We start from the raw sequence: 18,988 nt of genomic DNA on the forward strand, positions 1-18,988 counted from the left end.
AAAAGTTTTGTAGCGAACTCGTGAATTAAAATGGCGATTAACAATCTCGAATATTAACGAGCTCGGTCCGCTCACGCGTTAAAATATCTCAATTATTAATCGCCCTTATTAATACACTTGTTGGTTAAATAACTATTAATAATCGTTAAGAATTACTTGGCAGGTCTATACAAGTTAATACCTATTAACCCAGATTTAGCCATACGGCTCACACTCCCTCTAAGGGGAAAATTGACTCATCACAAATACCTACGGTATCAAAAGGATTGAGCTCTGGTGGGACTCTTTCCGTGTTATCGAGCCCTAGGTGACTTGGTATGCAGGTGTATCTCCCAAAAATTTTCTGGCCGTTGCGAGTAGTACTGCTTTCTGCATCGTCTTATAAAGATGTTTATTAAGACCCAGTTTTTTTATGCTTTCGAGGAGGGTCTTCGGAATGATTCCAGTAGTAGACATAATAATCGGTATCGTCTGGGTACTTTGCATTCTCCATTGTCTCCGTATTTGAATTTCCAGATCTCTGTACTTGGCGATCTTTTCAGTAAATTTAGTACGTAGATTATTGTTGTTAGGAATCGCCACATCAATGAGGGTTGTTTGTCTCGTTAATTTATTGACTAATACGAGATCTGGTCTATTATGCGCCACTGTTTGGTCTGTGAGCACAGTGCGATCCCAGTATAGCTTGTAGTTGCCATCCTCAAGCATAATCTCAGGGACGTATTGATAATATGGGAGATGGTCGGTTTGGAGAAGTCCCAGCTTGATAGCTATCTCCTGATGAAGGATTTTTCCCACTGCGTCATGCCGTTCCATGTACTCAGTTGCAGCAAATGCCTGGCAGCCCCCTGTAAGATGTTGGATGGTTTCTTGGGCTTGACATCCATATCGGCATCTGTCGTTCTGAACATGAGGGTCTTTGGTGATATATTTCAGGTAATTTCTGGTTGGTATAACCTGATCCTGAATGGCCAGTAATGAACCCTCCGTTTCAGGGCACATCTTTCCTGATGTCAACCAGTAGTTCGACGCTATATTGTCGACATAATCTTGGTTGACCTCATTGGGATGTCGCCCGTGCAGAGGTATACCCATCCAGGCGCGCACTTTCTCGTCCTTAGTAAGGTGGTTTATTCGCAGTTCTGCTTCCCTCAGTTTTATCGGTGTTGTGTCATCTACTGCGCAGATAGCGCGATGTAGAGTAGATGTTTCAGCGTTCATCTGAAAATAAGATTTTAAATTAGCAATTTGTTTGTCTAATTGCTCACCTATATTCATAAGTCCTCTTCCTCCTAAATTCCGTGGTAATGTCGTTCTTTCTACTGCACTTTTTGGATGGTGTTTTTGTGCCTTTGTGAGGTGCGTTCCTACTGTTCGCTGAAGATTTTTTATGTCCGTTTTTGTCCACTTAACAATGCCAAATGAATAGCTAAGCGCGAAATAGGCGTAGGTGTTTAGTGCCTTAAACAAATTTCTACTATTAAGGTGTGAGCAAAGCAGCTGTTTAACCCTTCGTATAAACTTAGTAGTTATCTCTGTTTTCATTTGTTTATGGTCAATTCTCCGCGCTTGCTTTACTCCAAGATATTTATACATATCATTTTCACCCATGGCCTCGATGTTCTGGCCATTTTGCATATCGAATCTTCCGGCCTGTACTTTTCCTCTGACTATATTTAAAATACGGCACTTGTCTAGTCCGAAGTGCATGCTAATATCACTAGAAAAAGTTTCTACAGTTTTTAGCATCTCATCGAGTTGGTTTCGAGTGGAAGCCATTAATTTCAAATCATCCATATACAATAAATGATTAAGCTTCGCCACCATATTGTTGTTATTTTTGATGCTAAAACCTGCGTCTGTGGAGTTCAATAGCTGAGATAGTGGGTTCATAGCTAGACAGAACCACAGTGGACTCAACCAATCTCCTTGAAACAGGCCCCGGTTGATTGCGATATTTTCAGTTTCGATGTTATTTTCACCAGGTATTTGAAGGTGAATTCTAGTCTTCTACTCCGTCATTATATGATCTAAAAAGGTCACTATATTATGATCGACTTTATATATTCTCAATATATCTATAAGCCATTCATACGGCACTGAATCAAAGGCCTTCTTGTAATCAATGAAGGCAGTGAAAAGATTCCTCTTTTTGGAATATACCTGGTTAGAAATGACTGAGTCGATGATGAGTTGTTCTTTGCAACCCATGGAACCCTTAGCGCATCCTTTCTGTTGAGGCTCTATGATATTGTTCAGAGCACAGTGTTGGTAGATTTGCCGGGCTACACAGGATGTGACCAATTTATACAAAGTTGGAAGACAAGTAATTGGGCGTTATTTGGCTGGATCTTGGGTGTTATTTTGATCCTTCGGAATTAAATAAGTGGTTTCCTGAGTTAGGAATGATTGTATTATGGTATATCCTGCGGATTAGAAATAACATGAATAATTAGTGTTGATAAGCATTCATGAACACTCCAAAACTTCTTGAGCCAAAAGTTTTGAACTCCGTCTGGTCCAGGAGATTTTCAGTTATGAAGCTCTTTGATGGTATTTGAGACTTCTTCAGTAGTGAAGGGTTCGTAAAGGGTGGTAATGTAGTGTTGGCAGTTCTGTGTCGTATCTTCTATCCATCCGGCATTGTTGTTAGGAGCAGCTGGCGTGGAAAATTGATTTCTCCAAAACTGATGCATTTCTTCTTGGCTTGGGTAAGTCTTATCGACACGTTCTACAGTGAAATTGAGTTTTCGATAGAACGCCTTTTCAGAACTTTCAAAAAGAGCATTGTCGCTTTTGCGGTTGTTACTAACTTTGTACCTCCTTAGTCGTCCTGAATAAATGGAGAGCTTTTGTTTTAATGTATCCAGACACTGAGGGGCAGTGTTGTTTTCTGGATCATATCTTGAGTGTCTTGCGGTAGTCAGCATTATTTCTTCAGCTCTTCTGATGACTTTTCTACTTGTTACACCTCGTATGTATTCTGTGACTATACCAATATCCCTACGTAATAATTCGATCTTTTCAAGCAGTCTTTTTTCCCAGGGTGCAATTCTGTTACCAGTTCTTTCGTTATTAGTAACCCGTCGTGTTCTGATTTTAACGTCCATTACAGTAGCAATTGCTGTTGCGTCACAGTAGATTAGCATATGCAAATATTCCAACGTGTGAGCTTCTACGACATAGTTGTGTAGGACTTCAGTGTTCACAATTTGTAACAGCGCACCTAGTTTCTTACAAGAGTTTATTCGTGGTAGCGGTGGTCTGCTAAGTAGGTTTGTTCCATTAAACTCTTGTCCGGCACGAGCCATTTCGTTTGCTAGACTATCGCGCAACTCGTTTTTTTCCTGCTGTGTATTATCAGGTTGAGTTTCTGGCATGGGAATCTCAGGAGTCTGCTCATCGAGGATTTCATTATGGACTTGATCTAAAACTTGTTCTTGGTTATTAATCTCCCGTTCGACTTCGCTTTTCATCGAATTGCGTCTAGTCTCTGGGATAAGGTTGTTCCTTATGATTACCCGGTATTGATCTGATACTCTTTGCTCCGATACTTGAATATCTGGGTACGTCCTGCAAAATTCGGCATACAGCTGTTATCGGTAGCCGATTGTTTCTTGACCGATGTTTGTCAACTTGTAATAGAAGCGCAAAATGTTTTCATTAATGGACGCAGTCCATTTCATGCGCTGCCTCGGTCGTCCCGCTTGAGTGAGCGCCGGCTGATGATCCAGCGCAGAATCTTAGGCGGGTGGAGCTCTTGTTGTTGTTTGGCTCGCTTGTGATTGTGGTTGTGGTTGGGCTGTAGCTGATTGTATGACAGGGGCCCGCCTCCTCAACACCCTGCCACCGACGTCCCGCATGCTGTCACGTCCAGCGCCGGCTCCAGACGTGCCCTGGCGATCCCCAGGGAGCGATCCTAAACATAAATTATTTATCTCCATTCTCATGGGTGTGCATTTTCTAGCTACTGCCAGGTGTCAGTTTTTGTACCACGGCAAATATCCCTGCTACTCTCTGGGTATTGGCGCTACGAATACCCAGAAAGCATCCCCCATTCGCAGGGGGCCGCGCCTGATAGAAGAACTGACAAAAAACTCCCACAGGATACCTATTATTATATAATTATATATTATTACACTATATTATACCTATTATTATTATTTTATTAATATTATTATAATAATTATTAATAATAATTATTATTAATAATTATTTTGCTAGCAGTTGCCGCTAGGACATCCCAGCCATTTCGTTCGTTGCAATCCGTAACTGCACGCCGTGGTTTGTCCTGGTTGGATCAGAGAGAGCAGCATATGTGCTTCCTGATGAGAGACTAATAAGTTTTGAAACCGGTAGAGGTGATTGCTGCACCCTCTGATTGAACTAGAATATAATGCGGCTATAGTTTCGTGTTGCAATAAAATTGAAAATGGTTATTCATTTTTGATTTACATGTTTACTCTGATTGGAGTACGAAGGGAACCATTCTCTTTGGAACTTTTCCGCGCTGAGCAGATAAGACGTGAAGTAAAAATTGTAAAATTTCCTAATCCTCCTTTTCTCAGTATCGTTATGGCTTGCAAATTTTAGAAGCGTCGGACGTGTAACCAGAGTAGGTTCCCATTGTTTTCAATCTGGTGGGATGTAGACTAATATTTTTGATATTATTTTATGTGCTATTACATTGAAAACTTAGTCTTTTGCTAGCAGTTGCTGCTAGGGCAACCCAGCCATTTCGTTCGTTGCAATCCGTAACTGCAAGCCGGGGTTTGTCCTGGTTGGGTCAAAGAGAGCAGCGTATGTGCCTCCTGATGAGAGACTAATAAGTTTCGAAACCGGTAGAAGTGCTTGCTGCACTCTCTGACTGAACTTGAATATAATGCGGCTGTAGCTTCGTGTTGCAACGAAATTGAAAATGGTTATTCATTTTTGATAAAAACCATGAGTAAATTTGATTGGCGAGGAATTCGCGGTAAGCACAGCAAAATGTTAGCGGATGAAAGAAATAATATAGGTTAATCATATAAACCAATTTCTACGTTACGTACCTATTTCATTACTACAGAAAACTTATGGCGAATAAAAAATTTCTGCAAGAAGGAACTCATCATCATCACGTAGTGCTACGACGCTGGGTGCGTCCTGGCTGCTGGCTATGCAACTTCTTTTCAATTTGTGCGGTTTTCCACCAACCTAGGCTCAAATGGAATGTTCATTTTTGGGGATCTGATTGGATGTTATCTCTCCATCGCATTCTGAGACTTCTGAGTGGTCTTTTGTCTGTAGGAGTCTTCTCCCATACCAGTCTTGCAAGTCTCTTGTTATGAAGTCTGTGCACGTGGCCTGCCCATCTTAGTCGCTGTGATTTAATTTCTTGGACAATATCGGTGTCATCGTAGAGTGCTTTTAAATCGATATTGGTTCTGATTCTATACTGGTTTGTGTTAATGTCGTAGTGAGATCTGAAAATTTTTCTAAGTAATTTTCGTTCAAAACGTCTGAGCTTTTCTTGTCCTTTATTTATACACATATATTTCGTCTTCTCTTCATTAATATTCAGCCCTTCTTCACTTGTTGCTCCTTCCACCTTGTTGAAAACGTCTTTTATGGATAGGATGGAGTCTCCAACGAGATCAATGTCATCTACGCATGCTAGTAACCTTGAACCTTGAACTGGACCTTGAACCGATAACAGTTCTGTTTTTATTTCGGCCGACCTCATGGCTTTTTCTAATACAAGGTTAAAAAGTAGTGGAGATACCGTATCACCCTGTTTGAGTCCACTGTTGATTTCAAAGCTGCCAGAAAGTTTATTATTTACACGTACTTTAGATACTCCACCCTTCATACAGACTTTGGTCATCCGAATGAGTTTCTTTGGCCAGGACATTCCATACTTGGCTTCTTTCTACGCTAGCATATGCCTGTCGAGAGTTTATGGAGAGATTGTGTATGGGTCTGTTATACTCCCATCCCTTTTCTAGAAGCTGCCTCAGCGTGAATAGTTGATCCATTGTTGATCTAAGGTTTAAGAAGGAACTACTTTATCGATAATGTATGACCTTTACAAACCAAAAAGTGAAAAGTCTGTAAATTTCTCATATTTAAAAAAGTTTTTTGAACGATTTTAACTTGAGACTATAAAAGCCAAAAAAGACACCTGCAATAAATGTGATTTCTTTAAAATGAAGGTAAAGAGTGTTAAAGTTGGTGAAAAATATGATATTGTTAGACAACAGAAACTGCATTTGGAAGAAGCTGAATTAAGAAAAAACTAAATGAACCTTGACTTAATCCATGCAATAGACAACGAAGTAGACAAAAACAACCGGTTAATGTAGAGATTTAAACAATGACGAGTATAAAGAAATAAACCTAAAAAGGAAAGCAGGAAGAAAACCTTAAACTGGGTTAGAGTTTTCCACGTATTTATAATCATTGTGGCCTACAGGAAAGACAGTTTTTGAGGAAAAACTAAAAGATATACAAAGTTATCTCATTTAATACCTTAGAGCACTATAATTTTTACACAAATTTTATAACAGATAAAACTATAATTATTTAGAACATAGACGGAATCCACAGCAGTGGATTACTAATGTAACATTTAACAACAAAGAGCCAAATGATTTTTTTCTATCTTTGGAGTAAATTTTTTAGTTTTTCATTGTATTATAAACTGCATCTCCATAAGTTATAATTAGACCCTGGATTATCTGCACTAAAAATTGGTTAAAATATGCATGCAACATGCACTTAAAAAGTAACCAAATATGCCTTTAGTATATTGCAATATGCATTTATTTATGCACTTTAAAAAAACATTTTTTGAGATAAAATTTTTTAAGTAAAACTAATTAAAAGATCTAACTCACTAAGTTTTTATTTAAAATGAAAATTCAAGATATCCTCGTTCCTGCTATAACAGAGAGATTTTACGATGTTACATCATACAAATGTTCAATATTTTCCAGAGAAATGCTATGCCTTCTATCAGTTAATATGTGTTTATACTTTGAGCTAATTAGCAAAATTCATGGAAAAGTTATTTACCAGCAATTTTATTGCTGAAATCGAATTATAAGATCCTATGTATTAATAATATAGGTATGGAAAGTCCGCAAATAGTGTGCTACTTTTCTTATAAACAAAATGGCGCCGACAAATCGTATTTTTTTTATTATTGCTCTATAACTCCGAAGATTTTAAATCTACAGCAAAAACACTCAAATAAAAATTCACCGCAATTAAATTCTGCATAGAGATGTGTTTTTTCCGATTTGATCGGACTGAAACTTTCCTCGGAAAATGCGGGTTTTTCCAACAAAATCTCTAATTTTAAAATAAAGTTTTAGGTCAGTAATTATTAATTAATAATTAAATAACCTAGTGACATCAAAGCTTTCTTGGTATAGATTTTAACTCCAGAAGCCGGTGAAAATTAAACGAATATTTTAGCAACAATTCAATTGTTAATTAACAATTTACGATCGCAATAATAACCAAAATAATCATGATACATTGATCAAACTTACAAACATTATAAAGATGAGATGCTTATTTAATATTTTATCGACAAAATATAAATTTTTCGTTTTTTTGCATAATCTTTAAATTTTGAAAAAAATAGTTATAATACGCTGGTCTAATTAGTAAAGTACAAAGAAAGGTTATTTACCAGCAATTTTATTGCTGGAATCGAATATTATGATCCTATATATTAATAATATTACACGAGCGGGACGCCCCCAAAAAAGCGCTTATTTGTCGAGATACTGGCCACGGAGGGGTGAATGGCTAATTTTATTCATACTTAATATTTTCGAGGGTGCTGAAAACCAAAATGAAGTTTATTTTGAAGTTTATCTGAGGGAACATTGTCAAAATCGCATCGCAATTTTAACCTAAAAATAAAAAGAAATCACGTTTTTTTGGGTTTATCTCGCTACAACTCTGTTCTATTTTAATATTTTTTTCTGAAATTTTTACAATATATAGCTCTAACATTTCTGAAGACAACGGTACCTGTTTCAAGCTTTTATTCTTATCCTGATAAAGGTTATGAATTTTTCAAAGGAAGAGGTGCGGATTTGTGCATTGCAAAGTTTAATCGCAAAAGTTGTGTGACAAAGTTTACAATTTAGCTTCCTAATCAGGTTTGTGTTAAAGTAGAGAGTACAAAGAAGTTTTTTGGTAAGTTTTTGATCAAAATGTTTTATAGAAAAAAAGAATAGTGCAACTTTTAATGTCGACATTAGAAATCCCCAATATAACGCTTATTTTTCGAGATACTGACCATGGGTGGTGAATGGTGTATTTTGGTTTCAGATTATGTTTTTGACCGTGGCGAAAACGAAAATGAAATTTATTTTAAATTTTAGGTGGGGGAATATTGTCAAAATTGCAATTGTACCCTAAAAATAAAAAAAAAATGAAATCACGTTTTTTTGCGTTTAGCTCGCTACAACTCTGGTCCGTTTAACCTTCGAGTGGTAACGTACGGTCCCTGACACCGACGTAATTCTCATCACACTATTTAGTCTTGAAAACTCTGTGGCCAAGTGTGGATAGTTCATTATGTTATTTTGACCTGACGGTGTGAGAGACCGAGGTTACCATTTATGTTATACTTAACGGTAAGTTTTTGTCGTTTTTGGTCCATAGTCAGTTTAAATAATAGATATTAATTTTAGGAGTTGTATGTGAATATTGATTGGGAAAGAAAACAAATCAGGTTGCAACAACTTTTTGACGAAATTGTTGCTAATTCCGAACCAGAACCGTACAGTGCGGTGCAGTGGAGTGTATAAAAAAAATGAAGAAACAAACCGACAATAATTTCAGTTTGTGTTGGACATTTGTTGAATAATTTTATTTTTTCTGTGACATTTCAACCCTTGTCGATATGTTTGTTGATATTTTGTGTTCAAAAACTTGACATGTTTTTGTAAATTGAAAACGAATATAAATAAATATTGATCATTTCTTACTATATTGTTATTTAAATATAGTTATGTTAAACATTTAGTCACATCAAAATATTAACAGAAAATCACAACCTAAGATATTCAATATTAAAAAAGTCGGTGTCGTAGACCGACGTTACCAACTATGTTACAAGAATTCACGTTACCGGCGGAAGGTTAAATATTTTTTTCTAAAGTTTGTACACTACATATCGCTCACATTTTTGAAGACAATGGTTTCTGCTTTAAGCTTTTAGTCTTATTCTAGTAAAAGTTATGAATCTTTTAAAGTACAAGTTGCAGATTCGTGAATTGCAAAGTTTAATCGCAAAATCTGATTGACAAAATTTGAAATATAGACTTTAAATCAAATTAAGAAATAAAGCATTAATACAAAGAAGTTTTCTGGAAAGTTTTGGATCAAAATGTTTTATAGAAAACAAATGGAGCAACGTTTAACATCTATATTATAAATTCCCAAAATAACGTTAATTTTTCGAGATACTGATCATTGGTGGTGAATGACTAATTTTGATCTTACTTTATGTTTTTGATGGTGCTGAAAACGAAAATCAAGTTTATTTTGAATTTTAGGTGAGAGAACATTGTCAGAATCGCAATTTTGCCCTAAAAATAAAAAAAAACACGTTTATCTTAAAATTAAAAGTTGCACCATATTTTTTCTATAACTCATCTAGAACCAAAACTCCAGGTAAAACTTCTTTGAACCCTGTGGTTTAACATAAACAAAATCAAATAGATAAATTTTAAATCTTGTCACTTAATTTTTGCGATTTAACTCTGCAATTCACGAATCTGCACCCATTATTTTTAAAGATTCATAACTTTTATATAAAAAAAAAAGACTGAAAGACTACAGTTACTTTCATAGCCTTCACAAAGGTGAGAAATGTATGTTGTAGAAATTTTAGAAAAAATATTAAAATGAAACAGAGTTGTAGTGAGTTTAACGTAAAAATTCGTGACTTCACTTTTTTTTTTTTAATTTTTAGGTTAAAATTGCGATTTTGACAATGTTCCCCCACATAAAATTCAAAATAAACCACTTTTTCATTGTCAACACCATCGAAAACATAAAATAAGATCAAAATTAGCCATTCACCTCCCACGGCCAGTATCTCGAAAAATAAGTGTTATTTTGGGGATGTATAACGTCCATATTTTAAGCTGCGCCATTTTTTTTTTCTATTAAACATTTGTAACTAAAACTTTCCAGAAAATTTCTTCGTACTCTATGTTTTAACATAAACTTAATTAAGAAGATACATTTTAAATTTTGCCTCTAAACTTTTGCGATTAATCTTTTCAATTCACGAATGTGCACCTTGTACTTTAAAAAATTCATAATTTTTAGTAGAATAAGACTAAAATCTTAAAACAGATACCGTTGTCTTCAAAAAAGTAAGCAACCTAATATACTGTACAAACCTTAGAAAAAAATATTAAAATCGACCACAGTTGTAGCGAGTTAAACTCAAAAAAACGTGATTTCACTTTTTTTTTTATTTTTATGGTAAAATTGTGATTTTGACAATATTCCCCCACCTAAAATTTAAAATAAATTTAATTTTCGTTTTCAGCACCGCCAGCAACATAATCTAAGACCAAAATTAGCCATTCACCACCCATGGTCAGTATCCCTAAAAATAATCGTTATATTGGGGATTTCTAATGTCGATAATAAAAGTTGGACTATTTTTTTTTTCTATAAAACATTTTGATCTAAAACTTTACAAAAAGCTTCTATACTTTAACGCACACGTGATTAAAAACTTTTCATACCTTCAATAACGTCTTTGTAAGATGCTATCAAATATTTCTTGCGAAGTGTTGAAGAACTTGGCACCTGTAGTGACTCGTCTTCAACTTTACAATACATATTATGTTTTCAAAAAATGTTGACACATCTTATTACAGTCGAACCCGCTTATTGGAATAGCCTTTGTGCAAGGCAAAAATATTCTTATAACCGGGATATTCTAATAACCGATTATTGGTGGCTAGTCGAAATAAGTGTTACCGAATATACGTAATAATATTATTTACATACTGTGCCAATGTGTAGTTTTACATACTATGCCAATATGTAGTTTTATTACATACTATGCCAATATGTATATCATATTATATGTACCTACATATTCAGTGTATGTATATGGTTTTAGGTCTTTTTACGTCAATAATACAGTAGTGTAACTAGTACTTATCTATGTATGTGTTAAATACCAAATTACATTACATGTATGTGAATGAATACATTATATAATTAATATGAAATGTATGCAATATGTAGATATGTAAATATTTTCTTATTAAAATGCATACCTATATAACAAAATTACTTTTTTTTCTTGAGAAATTATTGGTAATTATAGCTTTTTCGTTGTTAATCCTTAACCCATTGGTTGAATAGAAGTTTTATTGGCGTCAAGAAATGGATTGTTACATTCTTGTTCTTTTCTCTTCTTTTCGAATTTAACAAAGCCATAATTCCATCTTGAAAACAAGTAGGTACTCTCTGAGTGAATTCTAACTAAACTGCTTCTAACAATTTTATAACAGGCAACAGTGCCTTTGTGTAGACAAATAAAAATTATTTTATGACTCATGCATTTGTCGGCTATGCTAAAGATCGAATTGGTATTCCTAACAAAGTAATAAGTATTTATAACCCTAATAATATCTAATCCAGCACTACCGGCCGTTGACGACAAACCATAATACCAAACATAATTTAAATTTTTAGTAAATTGTAAAAAAAAATATTCTTTGACCTGCAAAATATGCTAATAAGCGGTATTATCTAGTTAGATCCTATTCAATAAACAGATAAATTTATTAAGGAGTAAATGGAAATGTTTCGGGAACTTGAATTTATATTCCATAAACCGGGATATTCCTATAACAGGGATTGTAATAAGCGGGTTCGACTGTATCCAATTTATCCAGTGGGATATTGCAACTTGCAACAAAAAATTGCATACCTACATCTTTTGCAAAGATTTCTTGCCCCGTCCATTTATTTTGAAAAATGTTGATCTACCACATTTCTACGCCAGCAACTTCAAGAAGCTGCTGGCGTATAGTCTAAGAGCTAGTGAACCCTCCGACTAACGGTCGTCCTGTAAGGCTAAAAATGTTTCTAGTGATAATTCATAGCACACCAAGGCTAAAAACCATGACCTGGTAGGCCTCAGCGGTGCACGTGTATCTACCAGGTGAATCGAAAAGTGCAAATTTAGGGGGTAAAATAAACTTTCTCCGGTAAGGTTTAAATTTAATTATGTGTTTGAGTAAGTTATTTAGAAGATATGTGTACAATGACAGGCGATTCTGAAGAGCATAAGACCTTACCAGGCGAGGGGAAAGATTAGGGGTTTTTCCTAAAATTATTCTTTTTGCATCGGACAAATTTTTTTTTAAGTTTTTTGAATCATTCCAAACAGAAAACGTCTTTAGTGATTTTTCTCTTAAGTGAATAGTTTTTGTTATATAAGCGATTGAAAATTTTGAAAATTGCGAAATCGGCCATTTTTAACCATAAATCGGACATTTATCTAAAAATTTCAATGTTGCCAAGATACGTAGATATTCTTTAAACATTGATTGATGAAATCCCGAAGAGTTTTTTGCAATAAACTATCGAAAACCCCTTTGTATTTTTAATTGCTAATCAAGCAGGTGCGACACTGTAGTATAAGTGAGGACGTTTGAGTTTGCATAAATTCATTGTCTCGAGGATGGGCAAATTTCAAGAGAAATCCTCAGACAGGTCGATTTTTATTTTTAAGTTAGGAGTTTTTGGCATATATATAATACTAGTGACGTCATCCATCTGGGCGTGATGACGTAATCGATGATTTTTTTAAATAAGAGTAGGGGTTGTGTGATAGCTCATTTGAAAGGTTATTTAATTCTCTATTCAGTAATATAAACATTAACATAATTATTTATACAGGGTGTACAAAAAGAATGTTTCTTCTATTTGTCAAATTTAATCAAAGTTAATTTAATAAAAAAAAATTTTTTTTACACCCTGTATATATCATTATGTTAATGTTTATATTAGTGAATAGAAAATTCAATAACCTTTCAAATGAGTTATCACACAACCCCTACTCTCATTTAAAAAAATCATCGATTACGTCATCACGCTCAGATGGATGACGTCACTAGTATTATATATATGCCAAAAAGTCCTAATTTAAAAATAAAAATCGACTTGTCCGAGGATTTCTCTTGAAATTTGCCCATTCTCGAGATAATGAATTTATGCAAACTCAAACGTCCTCACTTATACTACAGTGTCGCACCTGCTTGATTAGCAATTAAAAAAACAAAGGGGTTTTCGATATTTTATTGCAAAAAACTCTTCGGGATTTCATCAATCAATGTTTAAAGAATATCTACGTATCTTGGCAACATTGAAATTTTTAGACAAATGTCGGATTTAGGGTTAAAAATGGCCGATTTCGCAATTTTCAAAATTTTCAATCGCTTATATAACAAAAACTATTAACTTAAAAGAAAAATCACCAAAGACGTTTTCTGTTTGGAATGATTCAAAAAACCTAAAAAAAATTTGTTCGATACAAAAAGAATAATTTTAGGAAAAACCCCTAATTTTTCCCCTCGCCTGGCAAGGTCTTATGCTCTTCAGAATCGCCTGTCATTGTACACATTTCTTCTGAATGACTTACTCAAACACATACTTAAATTTAAACCTTACAGGAGAAAGTTTATTTTGCCACCTAAATTTGCACTTTTCGATTCACCTGGTAGATACACGTGCACCGCTGATGCCTGCCAGGTCATGGTTTTTAGCCTTGGTGTGCTATGATTTATCACTAGAAAAATTTCTAGCCTTACAGGACGACCGTTAGTCGGAGGGTTCACTAGCTCTTAGACTAGTTGTTCTGTGAAGTGCCTATAGAAACCATTCTATTTATATGATATTTTCAAATACATCAAAATATGCCGCAATATGCCCTTCATCAAGTAAATATGAATAGCATATGCATTTATAAATAAACCCACAAATATGCTGCATGTCTTATGCACATGCATTTTGCATATAATCCAGGATCTAGTTATAATAAACGTATTTATTTTTGTGTCGTTTATTATTTTTATATCCAATGAATTTATTTATGCAAATAATAGTACATTATATACCGCGGGACTGAAGTAGTACATTTAATCCTGAAGGTAAAGTTTATGGCCCGACCGCAGGGAGGGCCATAATTTACCTGAAGGATTAAATGTACTTCAGTCGCAAGGTATATACGATACTTTTCGTACTTCCGGTATGATTTTATTAATTATTTCAATAATTTCAATCAGTTTTTTCTCTCTTCAACTCATTTAATAAACTGTCTTTAAAATAAGTTACCATAGTAACATTGCGTTGTGACAGTTATAATTTAGAAACATTGTCATTACTAGTGTCATTGTAAAGAAACATTGTTATTGATAATTATTGGTATCATGAGTGAAGAAGGTGTATCTGATATTGATAAAAGAGCAGCCGAAGTATATGACGAACTGTCACAATATTAATTTGAATATTAACGTTAATTACCATTCTAATTAATTATATTTTTCAATAAAATATCCCTTAAATTCGTTTGTTTGTGATTTAATCGTTCCGGGAGTTTCGTCAATATTTAATCCCGGAGGGATTAAATGTGACACTTTAGTACCTGTCACAAGGGAGTGAAGTTGTCACTTTAGGCCCGGAAGTACGAAAAACATTTTTCTTGATTTTCTCAAAAAGTTAATATTGATTGATTCCTAATTATTGCATAACGCGGCTCAATTTTCACATTTTTAGACTCGGTAATTGGTTAAAAAGAGTCCTCTTGCAATAAACAATAAAAGATAAAGTTTACTGCTAGTTTATTCTGAACAAATAAATATTTAAAGTGTCTAATAATAGAATAAACATTTATAGAAAATATTGGCTACAGAAGGGCTTGATGTTGTTCTCTTAAAAAATTTCTCGAGTAACTTGGATTCTGTTTCGATTTTTCATTAGTACGGTTGAGTGGGAACGTACAGCCACAATTTGATATCCTGTCAGCCCGTCATCGTCGCAAATTGACTGCTAAATAAATTACTTGGCGGAAAAAGTCAGGAGAAAATAATTAGTTTAATATAAAATGGGTAAATAGATACGAGAGAAATATTTAAATATATAAATATTTATATTTGACTGTTTTCCACTTCGTGACTCATTTATCATGGTCGTTTCCCAATAAAATTTTCTCAAAGAAATAAATAAATATCTTTAAGATAATGTCTCTTAACAACATAATGTTTACAACATAATATGTTGTAATATGTATAACAGTAATTAACGCGCTAATTAGGCTATTGATTATGTTCAAAATAAGAGAGCTCCAATGGATCTTTAATATGAAAAAAACGGAGGAATGCTACCATTTAAAGGGGTGCGTTTTTGGGAAAGGGGTGAATTAGTCTTTAGGCACAGGTTGCATTAGGGTGAGTTCTACAGATAAACAATTTTGATACAAGCAAGTCTACAAAAAAATTGTTTCAGGTTAAATTTTCTACTGAAATATCGCTTTTTAAAGTCAAATTTTTTTTTAATATTAGTACTTATAAAAAAGCAAAAAAAAACACGAAAGAAACCACTTTTGTTATTTGTCCCATAACTTTTTTCCACGGAGATATAGGTATAGATATTACTTCAAAGAAAAAAAACTTCCATCCTTTATCTTTAACCCGCCAGTGGTCGTTATATGAGATTTTCTCTCACGGTTTCAGAAAATTGCGCACAACTTTTTTTCTGGGAAATTATACGCACTGTAATTTCTTCTAGTCTCCTAATTATCCTCCCTCAATAATCTAATAGACTTGTCCGCTCAGATAGTGACTCAGTTTACTTAGTATCACCATATTGTTGAGTCAGTGCAGTTCATGTGAGAGATTCTCTCATCAAGCGACTACCGGCGTCACCAACCCTGTATAAAAATTAATTTTATTTTTCCCCTTAAAACCCAAAATAATATCCTTTTATGATGTAATAAAAGGCGCCGTGGATGTGGTCGATGATATAAAAATCCTATATTCTGTTTGACGGATTAGTTGTAGATGGTCACTTATCATATATTTTTCAATGTTAAATATTGGCGGCATCAATAATCACATTTTATATAAAGATAATAATAACAAAATAGAAAAACGTCGTGTCTTTTTAAAGCAAATGGATTTATCATTGATGAAACCTTATCTTTTTTGTAAAATTTTGTAAAGGAAGGCAAAAGTTGGATATGTGAGAGAAAACCTCACGCGCGACCACTCATGTAACAACCTAGCTAGCGACCACTGTCGGGTTAAAATGACGTTTTGTAGAATACTCGATGATTTATAATTTCCGAAATATGATTTTTCAAAGTTCGCCGCTCACAGCATTTTTGAGCCATTTTCCCCATTATGTATTTTGCAAACACTGTTCTGTAACTTTTTTCTACGCATTTCTAGGTATATTCAATGGCACATTTAGTAGGAAGAGAAGTAAAATATTACTTTTAATGTGGTCTATTCTGTAAGGTTGTACGGCTATTTTTAAGCAAGTTATGGTTTTTCAATGTTTTATACTTTTATGATTTTGATATTTTTTACGATTATTTTTTAAATTTCTCATTAAAACTTTTTTCTTATACAGTTAGGTATACACATTTTGCAATAGAAAAGAATGCTTATATTCTTTAGTTTAAAAGGGTGTATTATAGGACTATTTTTAAACAAGATATGCGTTGGATATCCATGGGTATCCGTAATTTGAGAAAATAATTTAAATTTATCATTTTTTTTTTCAATTAGAAGAGTACAATTGTATATTATAACATTATTTTTAATTCCAAATACCTTTTCCTAATAACACTTTTCAATATTGCGAAATATAAAGGAACTTTACTCTTGAGCGAAATTTATATTTTTTAACATATCTCGTATACTATTAATAACATTTTATATCTGGTGATTGCATCTTAGGTTTTAGCCTAAGAAGGGCATTTTATAAAGCATATTTTTTTATAAAGTTCCAACTTAGACATATTACATGTGTATAATATGTCACATTTTGAAAATGCATATTTTGTTTAAAAATAGTCACACATTTGTTTACAGTACACCATTTTAAAGAAAAAAAGTAAGCTTTATTATTAGACAATGTGTATACCTAAACAACAATAAAAAAAAGTTATAATGAGAAATTTAAAAATAATCGTAAAATACATCAAAAATCATTATAAAATTTTTGAAAAACCTTATCTTGCTTAAAAATAGTCACACAGCCTTCTACAGTAGACCATTTTAAAGATAATTTACTTTTCTTCGTACTAATTGTACCATTGCATATACCCAGAGATGCGTAGAAAAAAGTTACAGAACAATGTTTGGGAAATAACAAGGAAAATGGCCCAAAATCGCTGTGAGTGGCGAGAAATCATATTTCGGAAACATTAAATCGTAGAGACTTCTATCAAACGTATTTTAAAATAGAAAGGATGAAAGTTTTTTTTTTGTATGAAGCAATGTATATACCTATATCCCCGTGGAAAAAAAATTTGGGGCAAAACAAAATGGCTTTGTTTTGTGTTTTTTTGCATCTTTTTTTGAATATATATTTGTAAAAAAAATATTTTTGACTTTAAAAGGTGACATTTTGATAGTAAATTTAATCTGGAACAATTTTTCTGTAGACGACTTTGTACCAAAGGTGCATAGAACTCACCCTTATGCACCCTGTGCATAGGGACTAATTCACCCCTCTCTCAAAACGCACCCCTTTAAATGGTAGCACTCAGCGGTTTTTTCATATTTAGAGGTTCTTTGCCCATATGAAACAATAAAACTCAGTTAACGGTGTAGTTCCTTTGTAAAGTGCATAATCAATAGTAGTCCAAAAAGCCACTGCGCATCCGCTAGGAAAAATATTCTAATTCGGATTCTTTGCACAATCTTACTCAAAAAGGACTCCTTTTAACAAATCTGCATGTTGCCAGGACCAAAAAGTGGTCAAAAATTTTTTAAACGTTTTTTTTTTTGTTTTTTTCCTAAAATTATTTTTTTGCACGGAAAAAAGTTTTTTTAGGTTTTTCGGATCATTCCAAAGAGAAAAGTTCTTTAGTGACTTTTCTCTAAAAATGATAGTTTTTGACATATAAGCGATTAAAAATTGAAAAATTGCGAAATCGGCCATTTTTAACCCTCAAAAACTATATGAAAAGCTGAAAATTTGAATGTTGCCAAGGTAGGTAGATATTCTCTAAACATCGATTGATGAAATCCCGAAGAGTTTTTTGCAATACAATATTTAAAACTCCTTTGTTTTTTAATTGCTAATCAAGCGTACAGGACACTATTTTCCACCGACAGAATGGTGCAAATGAAAGGAATAAATTCGTTATTTCGTAAACCGGCGACTTTAAGGAAAAATCCCGAAAGAGGTCGATTTTTATTTTTAAGTTATGATATTGTGGCATATATGGTATACTAGTGACGTCATCCGTCTGGACGTGATGACGTATTCGATGATTTTTTTTTAATGAGAATAGGGTTCGTGTGCTAGCTCATTTGAAAAGTTCTTCAATTCTCTATTCAGTAATATAAACATTTACATAATTATTTATACAGGGTGTCCAAAAAATTTTTATTAAACTAAATTATTTGACAAAAAAAGAAGTAGAAGGACACCCTGTAAAAAAAATATGTAAATGTTTACATTACTTGATGGAGAATTAAAGAACCTTTCAAACGAGCTACCACACGACCCCTATTCTCATTTAAAAAAATCATCGATTACGTCATCACGCCCAGACGGATGACGTCACTAGTATACCATATATGCCACAATATCATAACTTAAAAATAAAAATCGACCTGTTTCGGGATTTTTCCTTTAAGTCGCCGATTTTCGAAATAACGAATTTATTCCTTTCATTTGCACCATACTGTCGATGGAAAATAGT

The sequence above is a fragment of the Diabrotica virgifera genome, chromosome 5 (genome assembly GCF_917563875.1).
Source record: "Diabrotica virgifera virgifera chromosome 5, PGI_DIABVI_V3a".
In the NCBI taxonomy this organism is placed as follows: domain Eukaryota; kingdom Metazoa; phylum Arthropoda; class Insecta; order Coleoptera; family Chrysomelidae; genus Diabrotica; species Diabrotica virgifera.